At 48.2% G+C, this 12,059-nt stretch overlaps 1 protein-coding gene across 9 annotated transcripts in view; it reads left to right on the top strand.

Annotated features, from left to right (window-relative positions):
• Positions 1 to 12,059, top strand: part of LOC118397907 (receptor-type tyrosine-protein phosphatase mu-like) — a 344,875-nt gene that overhangs the window by 262,832 nt on the left and 69,984 nt on the right. The window lies entirely within an intron of this gene.

The raw sequence follows: 12,059 nt of genomic DNA, 5'->3' as shown, positions 1-12,059 counted from the left end.
CGTGTTGCAGTAGAATAATACACAACATATCCTTGACGATCCCAAGTTGATGAGCGAAGGGAAGCAAACGATGCCAGCCCACTGAATGAATGACAAATGGATGAATGCATGTTACTTCACAATCACATTTAAATTAGGCCTAACTAGATGATAAGGAAGAGGTGAAGAGATGGATTTAATTTAGAACAACAGTAGTGTAATGATGAGTTTGTCATGCCTATCATCGTTGGCCCTCGTGTTAATAATTTGACTGCATGCCTTGTGGGTTGATACCATTCTTATGTTTTACTTTGTAAAAATAAGCTTTTAAGGGACTGTTTTATTTACTATAAAGCTATTACATCTATTGTAAGGGAAACAAAACACGTACACCTTTGGAATAATGTGAAACATGTCCTTGTCTCTATCCAAGTTGATGAGCAAGGGGAAACAAACGATGCCAGTCAGCCTGCACGGACGGAACTACACCTAAACTCAAAAAAACTAATTTCACACATAGTTAGCCTGTAGACAAGATTAAATTGGCAATAGTCTGATTGACAGTATTATTAGGTGTCAAATTGTACAAGAAGAGATGGGCGCAACTTGTAATTTGCAGATGCAGGGAAGGGAGCATCACTTTATCAAATCCTCCTTCAGACTCACATGCAGGCAAAACATTTAGATTCCTATATAGTATCAGAAAGTGTTTATATGGCCCTTACTTTAGTCAACTAACTCTCAAAATTCAAGAGTTGCAGATCTATTTCCAAAATTTCACTTCAAGAATATCTGCACTGTCCCAGCGTTCAGCACATGACCACTGACGTGGCAGCGTCGCTCTGGCTGCTAAGCAGACTAGTAACATACTGTAAATTAATTTATTTTCTTATTTCCAAACTGTTTCCTTTGACCTGCCAAAACTAAATTCTAATGGACTTCTTTGATGGACTTGAACTAGTGGTTTGTTGTTTTTACTTCTAGATTAGAGCAGGGTTATTGAACTCTGACCCTACGAGGTCCGGAGCCTGCTGGTTTTCTGTTCTACCTGACCATTAATTGCAGACACCTGTTGTCCCAGGTCTAAATCAGTCCCTGATTAGAGGGGATCACCCACCTGTTGTCCCAGGTCTAAATCACTCCCTGATTAGAGGGGAATCACCCACCTGTTGTCCCAGGTCTAAATCAGTCCCTGATTAGAGGGGAATCACCCACCTGTTGTCCCAGGTCTAAATCAGTCCCTGATTAGAGGGAAACAATGACAAAAAAACAGTGGATCTGGCTTCGATGTCCAGAGAGTTGAGGCCTACAGTAACATAAACTAATGTAAATGCTGTTATGTTCTTTGAAATAGTTATTAATGTAAACACAACCAAGTTCTTCTTCTTCTGATAGAATATATGAAATATGTATTAGACTGTTAGAATGCATATGTTCTTGGCCGGAAGTATCCAAAATTGGCTTTAGGACTTTAGGAATTATACAAAACATATCCTTCACTATTTTAACAATTAACTATTGTTATATTTCTACATGGATATATTTCCATTAATATTTCTTCATGCATTTGATGCTTTACAATTGTTTATGTAGTATTTATCAAGTGTAGGTGCTTTATGTTTGCACACCTTGTGGGTTGATATGCATCTAATGCATAATTAAATGAGACACCCGTCAACGTTCTCAACATGCTCTAGCGGGTACTCATAGGCTGAAGGCAATGCGGTTCTAGTGTTAATAGCCTACCGTCTTCACTTTCCATTTGCCTTCTCTCGTCATCTGATTCCATTCGGAGGTATGGTTTTTCCAGGTTAAACTTTAAACGGCCCCAAAAGGTTACGCTTATGCAAAGATCTGGAATAGAAAGGGATGAAATAAAAAATATCTAGCATAGCATTGGAGAGAAACGCAGCGACTCGGAGGAGTACGTGGGGAGCGTTGTGACCAGGCTGTGGCATTAGGTATGCATGTGGGCCATGGATGGGAGCGAGCTCTCATGTAGCGATGGGGGAGAAGGGATGGTTTGAGGGAGGGAGGAGGTAAACAACCATAGCTCATACTGTATCTCTCCACTCAGCCCCTGCATCTCTCTCCCCGTTCCCCTGCATCTCTCTCCCCGCTCCCCTGCATCTCTCTCCCCGTTCCCCTGCATCTCTCTCCCCGTTCCCCTGCATCTCTCTCCCCGCTCCCCTGCATCTCTCTCCCCGTTCCCCTGCATCTCTCTCCCCGTTCCCCTGCATCTCTCTCCCCGTTCCCCTGCATCTCTCTCCCCGTTCCCCTGCATCTCTCCCCCGTTCCCCTGCATCTCTCCCCCCGTTCCCTGCATCTCTCCCCCGTTCCCCTGCATCTCTCCCCGTTCCCCTGCATCTCTCCCCCCGTTCCCCTGCATCTCTCTCCCCGTTCCCCTGCATCTCTCTCCCCGTTCCCCTGCATCTCTCTCCCCGTTCCCCTGCATCTCTCTCCCCGTTCCCCTGCATCTCTCTCCCCGTTCCCCTGCATCTCTCTCCCCGTTCCCCTGCATCTCTCTCCCCGTTCCCCTGCATCTCTCTCCCCGTTCCCCTGCATCTCTCTCCCCGTTCCCCTGCCTCTCTCTCCCCGTTCCCCTGCCTCTCTCTCCCCGTTCCCCTGCATCTCTCTCCCCGTTCCCCTGCATCTCTCTCCCCGTTCCCCTGCATCTCTCTCCCCGTTCCCCTGCATCTCTCTCCCCGTTCCCCTGCATCTCTCTCCCCGTTCCCCTGCATCTCTCTCCCCGTTCCCCTGCATCTCTCTCCCCGTTCCCCTGCATCTCTCTCCCCGTTCCCCTGCATCTCTCTCCCCGTTCCCCTGCATCTCTCTCCCCGTTCCCCTGCATTTCTCTCCCCGTTCAGGTCGTTTTTTTTTAAGTGTGTGTTTTATAATGGTAGGCTATAATCCCCTCCATCCACCTAAAAACAGTTTTTTTCTGTACAAAAAACTTTTGTAGCTTATATATAGATAGTGCAAATCTTGTACACTAGCAGCAGAATATATTAGCATTTAGCGAACAAGGCGTCTTCATGATGCTTCCTCTGCCTTTGCAACTTCTGCACTGCACCCCAACAGGGTCTCTACCCACCTGTGTGTGTGCCAGCCAACTTTGCCAACCAACACACCCATTAAAGGGAATCTCTCATGTGTAGCCGTGCGTTTCCCTCCTACTCTGCCAGTGTCACTCATCACCCAGCCCCTTCAGCAGCGCAGCACGCCGCCGCTTCCTCTGTCGGGATTGATGACAGCCACACTGTCACAAAGTGGAGACAATCTGTCATTTGTCATCCCCCTGCCCCGGCGGTGCCTCACTGAGCCAAGATGGCTAGCGTTCTTTCATTCTCTTCTTTTAGTCAATCTTGACACCAGATCATTTTTTTTAGGTTTGGGCTGAAAGGTTCAGCCAGCGAGCACTTAGCAGAACAAAATACACTCTTGTGGAACATCGTTAGTGGAACTTTTTTGTACTTTGAAGCGAGACCATTCACTGGGAGCTCTTGGAGTACTTGTAAGTTTGGACAAAATCTTACTGCCCCCCCCCCTCCTATGTTCACCTGAACCTCTCAAAGTATTTCTGGACCTCCAACCTTGTGCTCCTCTAGTAAAAGCAGGCGACCCATCGATCCAACACCTTGGGCAACACATCAGTCCCTCTATCTTCGTGACATTTTTTTCCCTGATTGGAGAGACTGTGAGGAGCACTTTCACATTTATTTTCAATTTTCTTTGCGCTCGCTCTCCACCGCCGCTCCCCGAGACAGATCGAGTCCTGACATTTGCAGGGAAATGGGCTGTGCCACCGCGCTTTGTCAAATCTCACAGCTGTTTGGGGAAGGGTTTCAATCGCCTGTTCTCCCGGGTGGGCACATGAAACACAGACCCTTTTTAGAAAGGCGCAAGCGTCTTAAATGAAAAAGGAAATGGAAGTGCCTTTCCCCTATAAGTCCCCAAGCAAGAATTGGATTTGAACATCGCGACACGGTTAGTGAAAGTAAATGCCATTTTGCATTGCCTTGGAGAAACTTTAAAAAGTCATACTGTGCACACTATCTCTTCAGTCTCTGTAGGCCTCTCTGTCTTTGTAGTAGGCCTTGCTAAGACCATGCATACTGAGCTAAACTAGAGCTCTTTATTTTATTTTACAGTTTACCACTCTATCTCAAGGTGAGGAATACACTTAGTAATTCCTGTCCAATCTGTCACTGCTGCTGCTGTCAGCACGTTAATTCTATTATTCCCTTATTTATTCCCTTTTTATTTCACTGTAACTCTATAGTCCCCTGATTGCATGCAGATGGTGAAACCTTGGCCTGTGAGCGTTTGTCACCTCCCAAGCATTTGTTGTCTGGATGTTGTCTGGATGTTGTCAGGATTGTTCTATTTCTATTGTCATTAACTTTGACACCCTCTATTCAGCTCTCTTTATTCAAAACTAAGAAAGAGAATGAGAAAAAATAAACAAGTAAATGAAGTCAACAAAAACACACAAATTGCAGAAACATTTTTTTTGTTTCTCATTCTGCCGATTTAAACAAGCGTCGACACCGCCAGGGCCCTAATGTCAACCATTAAACACTAAGATTCAATTACAGAGTAGGAGTAGTACTTAATCTTTCCCCGGGTAGCCATTGTTCACATTGCACCCTGCGCTCCAAGACAGAAGGAAGCCATGCTAGAAACCGAAGCTCCCTCTCCTCCAGCCCCATACTAAATCACCTATTACCCAGCGAGATGACAAGGTGCATTAAATGTCACTTTTCACGGCAAACAAATTTGGAGGAACAGTTAAAACTATTACCTTCCTGTCGAGGGCCTCCCACTCAAATAGATGTTTGGTGGCAGCGGGGAGTCCCACTCAAATAGATGTTTGGTGGCAGCGGGGAGTCCCACTCAAATAGATGTTTGGTGGCAGCGGGGAGTCCCACTCAAATAGATGTTTGGTGGCAGCGGGGAGTCCCACTCAAATAGATGTTTGGTGGCAGCGGGGAGTCCCACTCAAATAGATGTTTGGTGGCAGCGGGGAGTCTCACTCAAATAGATGTTTGGTGGCAGCGGGGAGTCCCACTCAAATAGATGTTTGGTGGCAGCGGGGAGTCCCACTCAAATAGATGTTTGGTGGCAGCGGGGAGTCCCACTCAAATAGATGTTTGGTGGCAGCGGGGAGTCCCACTCAAATAGATGTTTGGTGGCAGCGGGAGTCCCACTCAAATAGATGTTTGGTGGCAGCGGGAGTCTCACTCAAATAGATGTTTGGTGGCAGCGGGAGTCTCACTCAAATAGATGTTTGGTGGCAGCGGGAGTCCCACTCAAATAGATGTTTGGTGGCAGCGGGGAGTCCCACTCAAATAGATGTTTGGTGGCAGCGGGAGTCCCACTCAAATAGGTGTTTGGTGGCAGCGGGAGTCTCACTCAAATAGATGTTTGGTGGCAGCGGGAGTCCCACTCAAATAGATGTTTGGTGGCAGCGGGAGTCCCACTCAAATAGATGTTTGGTGGCAGCGGGAGTCCCACTCAAATAGATGTTTGGTGGCAGCGGGAGTCCCACTCAAATAGATGTTTGGTGGCAGCGGGGAGTCCCACTCAAATAGATGTTTGGTGGCAGCGGGGAGTCCCACTCAAATAGATGTTTGGTGGCAGCGGGGAGTCCCACTCAAATAGATGTTTGGTGGCAGCGGGGAGTCGGGCACTGTCACACGGAGCGAGCCGGCTGCGAAATCGAATCCAAGCAGATTGATTCGGCGACTGTGGCGGGAGAGCTTCATTAACTAGCTATCCATTAGCCACTCGTCATTCTCTCCGGCTTTTTAGAGATCACATGCCATCTCCGCGCTGAGCGGCTGTGTTTACCACAGTAAAGGCAGAGGGAAAGACCATTATACCCCGCCACGCTTCCCCCATAAGGCAGGTAGAACACCATTAAGTGGAGGCTGAACACTCAAGCTGTTAACCACCTTGAGAAAATCACATTCCGCCTCACCAAATTCTAAGAATCCTCTCTGCCACGGCAAAGAAGATGGGCCATATAATAATCCAGTATTGTCCTTCCCTTCACACATTTTCCATTGTTTTCTCTCCTTTGTGTTATTGTTTTTCTTTCTCTGAGACCCTTTTTATCTCACATCTAGCCGGTGATCCATGACGCGTTTGTGCTGGAGTTTTGCCTCCAATTTAAAAGAAACCGGGCATGACTTGTCTCCTGCTCGGCAACATGAATTCACTAAATTGGCTCAATAGAGTTTCTGCGATAACCATCTCCTTCTGTAATTTCAAAAGGCTCTTCCCAGACACTTTAATTTGTTCCTTAAGTGCAAAGAGGGAAAGAGGAGAGCGCGACCACTCAGTGACAAATCTCTGCCTCCCAGGCTCGCCTCGCAATTGAGAGGAATGCAGATTTAAATGACAAGAGGCAGTAAATTCCAAAGCGGGTGTTTGCAAAGCACTACAGTGTCTAAGATTTAAGCTCCCACAGTTAGTTATATTGCAACCTTCTTCAGAGTGGTATTACTGTCTGAAATCCCCTTGTAGTAAATCAGATTATATTAATTGCAGATATAAATTTGCATTCACTTGAAATACCTGCTCGTTTAAGACACCAAACAGACCCAATATTGGCTTATCCGCTGAGTCTATTTGCATCCAATTGGATATTGTGGGATTTATCTATGTCTGCTTAATTTTCTAATAAATCTCTTGAAATTATTACAATGAATTGGATGCTGAGACTTCTCACTTACTGTAGTAGAGTTAATACATCTGATCTCTGCTGAATTAGCTCTCAAAGAGAAAGCCCAATCACTAGGGCCTGGGGAGATTTGTTCAAACACACTATGAAAATAGCCTTAATTACGCTGAACAAAAATATAAACGCAACATGCAACAATTTCAAAGTTACAGTTCATATGAGGAAATCAAGCAATTTGAAAGACATTCATTAGGCCCTAATGTATGGATTTCACATGTTGATCACGGATCTTTAAAAAGAAAGGTAGGGGCTGTTTAATCAGCTTCTTGACATCAGCTTCTTGCCACACGTGTTCAGTGGATGGATTATCTTGGCAAAGGAGAAATGCTCACTAACAGGGATGTAAACACATGTTTTTTCACAAAATTTGAGCAATAAGCTTTTTGTGAGTATGAAACATTTCTGCGTTTCTTTATTTCAGGTCCAACACTTTTTACATGTTGCGTTTATATTTTTGTTCAGCACTTACACTCTGAGACGTTGAGTTGAAAATCTCCACCATGTACAGTGCTAGTCATGTAGTCTTCACCTGTAGACAAAGTCTGTGTCATCCTGCCTCGGCCTGTTCGGATGACCGCTCTCCCCAGTCTGCAGTTCTGCATGTCAGAAGTGCACATCAGGCTGATGAAAGCCAGCTGGAGAAATGCTGTGGAGTACAGCCTGGAGCAGGGAGAGCAGAGCGCTAGGTTATATAGGGAAGCAGGGAGGATGCTAGGTTATATAGGGAAGCAGAGAGGATGCTAGGTTGTATAGGGAAGCAGGGAGGATGCTAGGTTATATAGGGAAGCAGGGAGGATGCTAGGTTATATAGGGAAGCAGGGAGGATGCTAGGTTATATAGGGAAGCAGGGAGGATGCTGGGTTATATAGGGAAGCAGGGAGGATGCTATTATATAGGGAAGCGGGAGGTGCTAGGTTATAGGGAAGCAAGGATGCTAGGGGGAAGGGTGCTAGGTTATGAAGGGAAGCAGGAAGGATGCTAGGTTATAAAGGGAAGCAGGGAGGATGCTAGGTTATATAGGGAAGCAGGAGGATGCTAGGTTATATAGGGAAGCAGGGAGGATGCTGGGTTATAAAGGGAAGCAGGGAGGATGGGTTATGCTAGGATGCTAGGTATATAGGGAAGCAGGGAGGATGCTAGGTTATATAGGGAAGCAGGGAGGATGCTAGGTTATATAGGGAAGCAGGGAGGATGCTGGGTTATAAAGGGAAGCAGGGAGGATGCTAGGTTATATAGGGAAGCAGGGAGGGTGCTAGGTTATATAGGGAAGCAGGGAGGATGCTAGGTTATATAGGGAAGCAGGGAGGATGCTGGGTTATATAGGGCAAGGATGCTGGGTTATATAGGGAAGCAGGGAGGATGCTAGGTTATATAGGGAAGCAGGGAGGATGCTGGGTTATATAGGGAAGCAGGGAGGATGCTAGGTTATATAGGGAAGCAGGGAGGATGCTGGGTTATAAAGGGAAGCAGGGAGGATGCTAGGTTATATAGGGAAGCAGGGAGGATGCTAGGTTATATAGGGAAGCAGGGAGGATGCTAGGTTATAAAGGGAAGCAGGGAGGATGCTAGGTTATAAAGGGAAGCAGGGAGGATGCTAGGTTATATAGGGAAGCAGGGAGGATGCTGGGTTATATAGGGAAGCAGGGAGGATGCTAGGTTATATAGGGAAGCAGGGAGGGTGCTAGGTTATATAGGGAAGCAGGGAGGATGCTAGGTTATATAGGGAAGCAGGGAGGATGCTGGGTTATATAGGGAAGCAGGGAGGATGCTAGGTTATATAGGGAAGCAGGGAGGGTGCTAGGTTATATAGGGAAGCAGGGAGGATGCTAGGTTATATAGGGAAGGTGGCATCATCTCCAAGGTGGATACAGCACATGTGGGGGGCAAGAGCGAGAGTTCTAGAACTTTAGATACCAAAGGATTAGAGTTCATCTACAAATTAAAAATGGACCTGCCTGTGGATATTTCTCAGAACTTTAGCTCAACCTGACAGTTGGAGACTGTTGCATTTCTCATTCACTGTGTGCATCGGTAAAACCCCTCCGGCGAAATAGGGTGAAAGAGCAAAATATAGTTTCTCTTTTCTTCCATTCGTATAAATGCTGGATCGACTGACCTTGAGTGTCTAAAGAGACGGGTGGGCGAGAGAGAGAGAGAGCGAGAGGGAGAGCGAGAGAGAGAGAGATGACTTTCATTCATTTATGTTTAATGCTCTGACTGCAAGATGGGGTCGGGCCCCGTTTTAGACCACTTAACGCTGGGGGGCTCCATTAGAGAAGGCCAACTCCTAGCCCCCCCACCCACCCCTCGGGAGGAATGGGAGAGGGAGAAAGTGAACTAGAAGAGCAGTCAGATGGCATTCTAATGCATCTGGCTGCATTCAAATGGACATTGGTCACTGCAAATGGAGCCTGGAGAATATGGACACTGGATGGGATTCGGAAGCGTTCACTACCCACCTGGAAATGAGAAATTCTCAGGTACATGTTGTCTGGGCAGTGTCCCATTTAGAGTTCTGCTATTTGCTGCTGATGGTTGGTAAGGAGGCTGGGGTGTAAGGAGGCTGGGGTGTAAGGAGGCTGGGCTGTAAGGAGGCTGGGCTGTAAGGAGGCTGGGCTGTTTTCACTCAGGAGTCGTTAGTGAGGAATAGCCAGGACAGGGTTGGCATCGCTACAGTGTTTTGGTGGAAAGTTGGCTCTTGCCAGAGAATGCAGAGTCCTATGCCAGCCTCGTAGACCCCGGTATCACAGCGCCATCTCAGGGCTGGCAAAATGTCTGGCACCCCTCACTGACAGCCTTGGCTTGCAAACAGGGCATACACTACTTTCTCAGCCCCCCATAAAAGCACAGTGATCACGACACAAAGGGGGACTGATGGGTGCTTGTGGGGAGTGGCTGGCCCCTAATGAAGGCTTCACCAAGGTCTCTCTGTTACTGCCAGCTGGTCGCTTGCAAAGGCACCGTTCACACACACGCTCTTTGTCGAGCCATACAGCTGGAGCGCTGAGGAAAAGCAACATTAGTGAGAGAGAGCGCTCTGAAATGCTACGATTTGGCCTGATTAAGCTTGTAGAGGAAAAAGAGCTAAGTGGAAGATGGATCCCATTTGTAAACCCAATGTTTTTACTTTGAAAGTATGTCTTAAGTGCTATGAACTCAATGCAAGCTTTCAGTTTAAAAGAAAAGGGTTAGTCCATTGGAAAGCAGACGTTCTTATTGGTTATCTGCCTCTCATTGGCCTGTTTGCAGTTCTCTCCAATGAGTGTATTTAGAGTATAGAATACTAGTGGCTGATGCCATATGTATTTCTATGGATCTGCCCCACTCTCTATCACACGGGTTTCAGCCTTCTGAAACTACACCACTGTTTCCTAAGATGACAACCCCTTTGTGTTAACCTCCCTTGGCCCCTGTGTTGCTCCTGCCGAAAACACAGCAGCCCCCTTTCTCTGACAACTACATTTAACGTCTACTCTACAGTCTCCCCCTGCAATGGAGGACAAGCCATAGCTGAACTGGACTGGGGAGACTTTAAGTATCCAATCTGCTTTAAAGTATCGTCTGTCTGTCTGTCTGTCTGTGCGTGAGGCTGTTGTCCTCGCCACCGACATGGGGCCCCAGGAGACTACATTAGCAGGGAGTGGGCCAGCAGGTACTGCATTTAAGGGCGTCCTTGTTTCCTATAATCTCCCTCAGTTGGCCAACCTAATGCCCTGCCCTAAGAGTCAGGATCTGGCCCAACCTAACACCCTGCCCTAAGAGTCAGGATCTGGCCCAACCTAACGCCCTGCCCTAAGAGTCAGGATCTGGCCCAACCTAACGCCCTGCCCTAAGAGTCAGGATCTGGCCCAACCTAACGCCCTGCCCTAAGAGTCAGGATCTGGCCCAATCTAACGCCCTGCCCTAAGAGTCAGGATCTGGCCCAACCTAACGCCCTGCCCTAAGAGTCAGGATCTGGCCCAACCTAATGCCCTGCCCTAAGAGTCAGGATCTGGCCCAACCTAACGCCCTGCCCTAAGAGTCAGGATCTGGCCCAACCGAACTCCCTGCCCTAATAGTCAGGATCTGGCCCAACCTAACACACTGCCCTAAGAGTCAGGATCTATGCCCAACCTAACGCCCTGCCCTAAGAGTCAGGATCTGGCCCAACCTAAAACCCTGCCCTAAGAGTCAGGATCTATGCCCAACCTAACGCCCTGCCCTAAGAGTCAGGATCTGGCCCAACCTAACGCCCTGCCCTAAGAGTCAGGATCTGGCCCAACCTAACGCCCTGCCCTAAGAGTCAGGATCTGGCCCAACCTAACTCCCTGCCCTAAGAGTCAGGATCTGGCCCAACCTAACTCCCTGCCCTAAGAGTCAGGATCTGGCCCAACCTAACTCCCTGCCCTAAGAGTCAGGATCTGGCCCAACCTAACGCCCTGCCCTAAGAGTCAGGATCTGGCCCAACCTAACTCCCTGCCCTAAGAGTCAGGATCTGGCCCAACCTAACTCCCTGCCCTAAGAGTCAGGATCTGGCCCAACCTAACTCCCTGCCCTAAGAGTCAGGATCTATGCCCAACCTAACTCCCTGCCCTAAGAGTCAGGATCTGGCCCAACCTAACTCCCTGCCCTAAGAGTCAGGATCTGGCCCAACCTAACTCCCTGCCCTAAGAGTCAGGATCTGGCCCAACCTAACTCCCTGCCCTAAGAGTCAGGATCTGGCCCAACCTAACTCCCTGCCCTAAGAGTCAGGATCTGGCCCAACCTAACGCCCTGCCCTAAGAGTCAGGATCTGGCCCAACCTAACTCCCTGCCCTAAGAGTCAGGATCTATGCCCAACCTAACTCCCTGCCCTAAGAGTCAGGATCTGGCCCAACCTAACTCCCTGCCCTAAGAGTCAGGATCTATGCCCAACCTAACTCCCTGCCCTAAGAGTCAGGATCTGGCCCAACCTAACTCCCTGCCCTAAGAGTCAGGATCTGGCCCAACCTAACTCCCTGCCCTAAGAGTCAGGATCTGGCCCAACCTAACGCCCTGCCCTAAGAGTCAGGATCTGGCCCAACCTAACCCCTAACTCCCCTGCCCTAAGAGTCAGGATCTGGCCCAACCTAACTCCCTGCCCTAAGAGTCAGGATCTGGCCCAACTAACTCCCTGCCCTAAGAGTCAGGATCTGGCCCAACCTAACGCCCTGCCCTAAGAGTCAGGATCTATGCCCAACCTAACGCCCTGCCCTAAGAGTCAGGATCTGGCCCAACCTAACGCCCTGCCCTAAGAGTCAGGATCTGGCCCAACCTAACTCCCTGCCCTAAGAGTCAGGATCTGGCCCAACCTAACGCCCTGCCCTAAGAGTCA

This window comes from Oncorhynchus keta, chromosome 28 (assembly GCF_023373465.1).
Source record: "Oncorhynchus keta strain PuntledgeMale-10-30-2019 chromosome 28, Oket_V2, whole genome shotgun sequence".
NCBI classification, from domain to species: Eukaryota; Metazoa; Chordata; class Actinopteri; order Salmoniformes; family Salmonidae; genus Oncorhynchus; species Oncorhynchus keta.
Note: the sequence above shows the minus strand (reverse complement) of the source record. Positions and strands in the feature narration are given on the sequence as shown.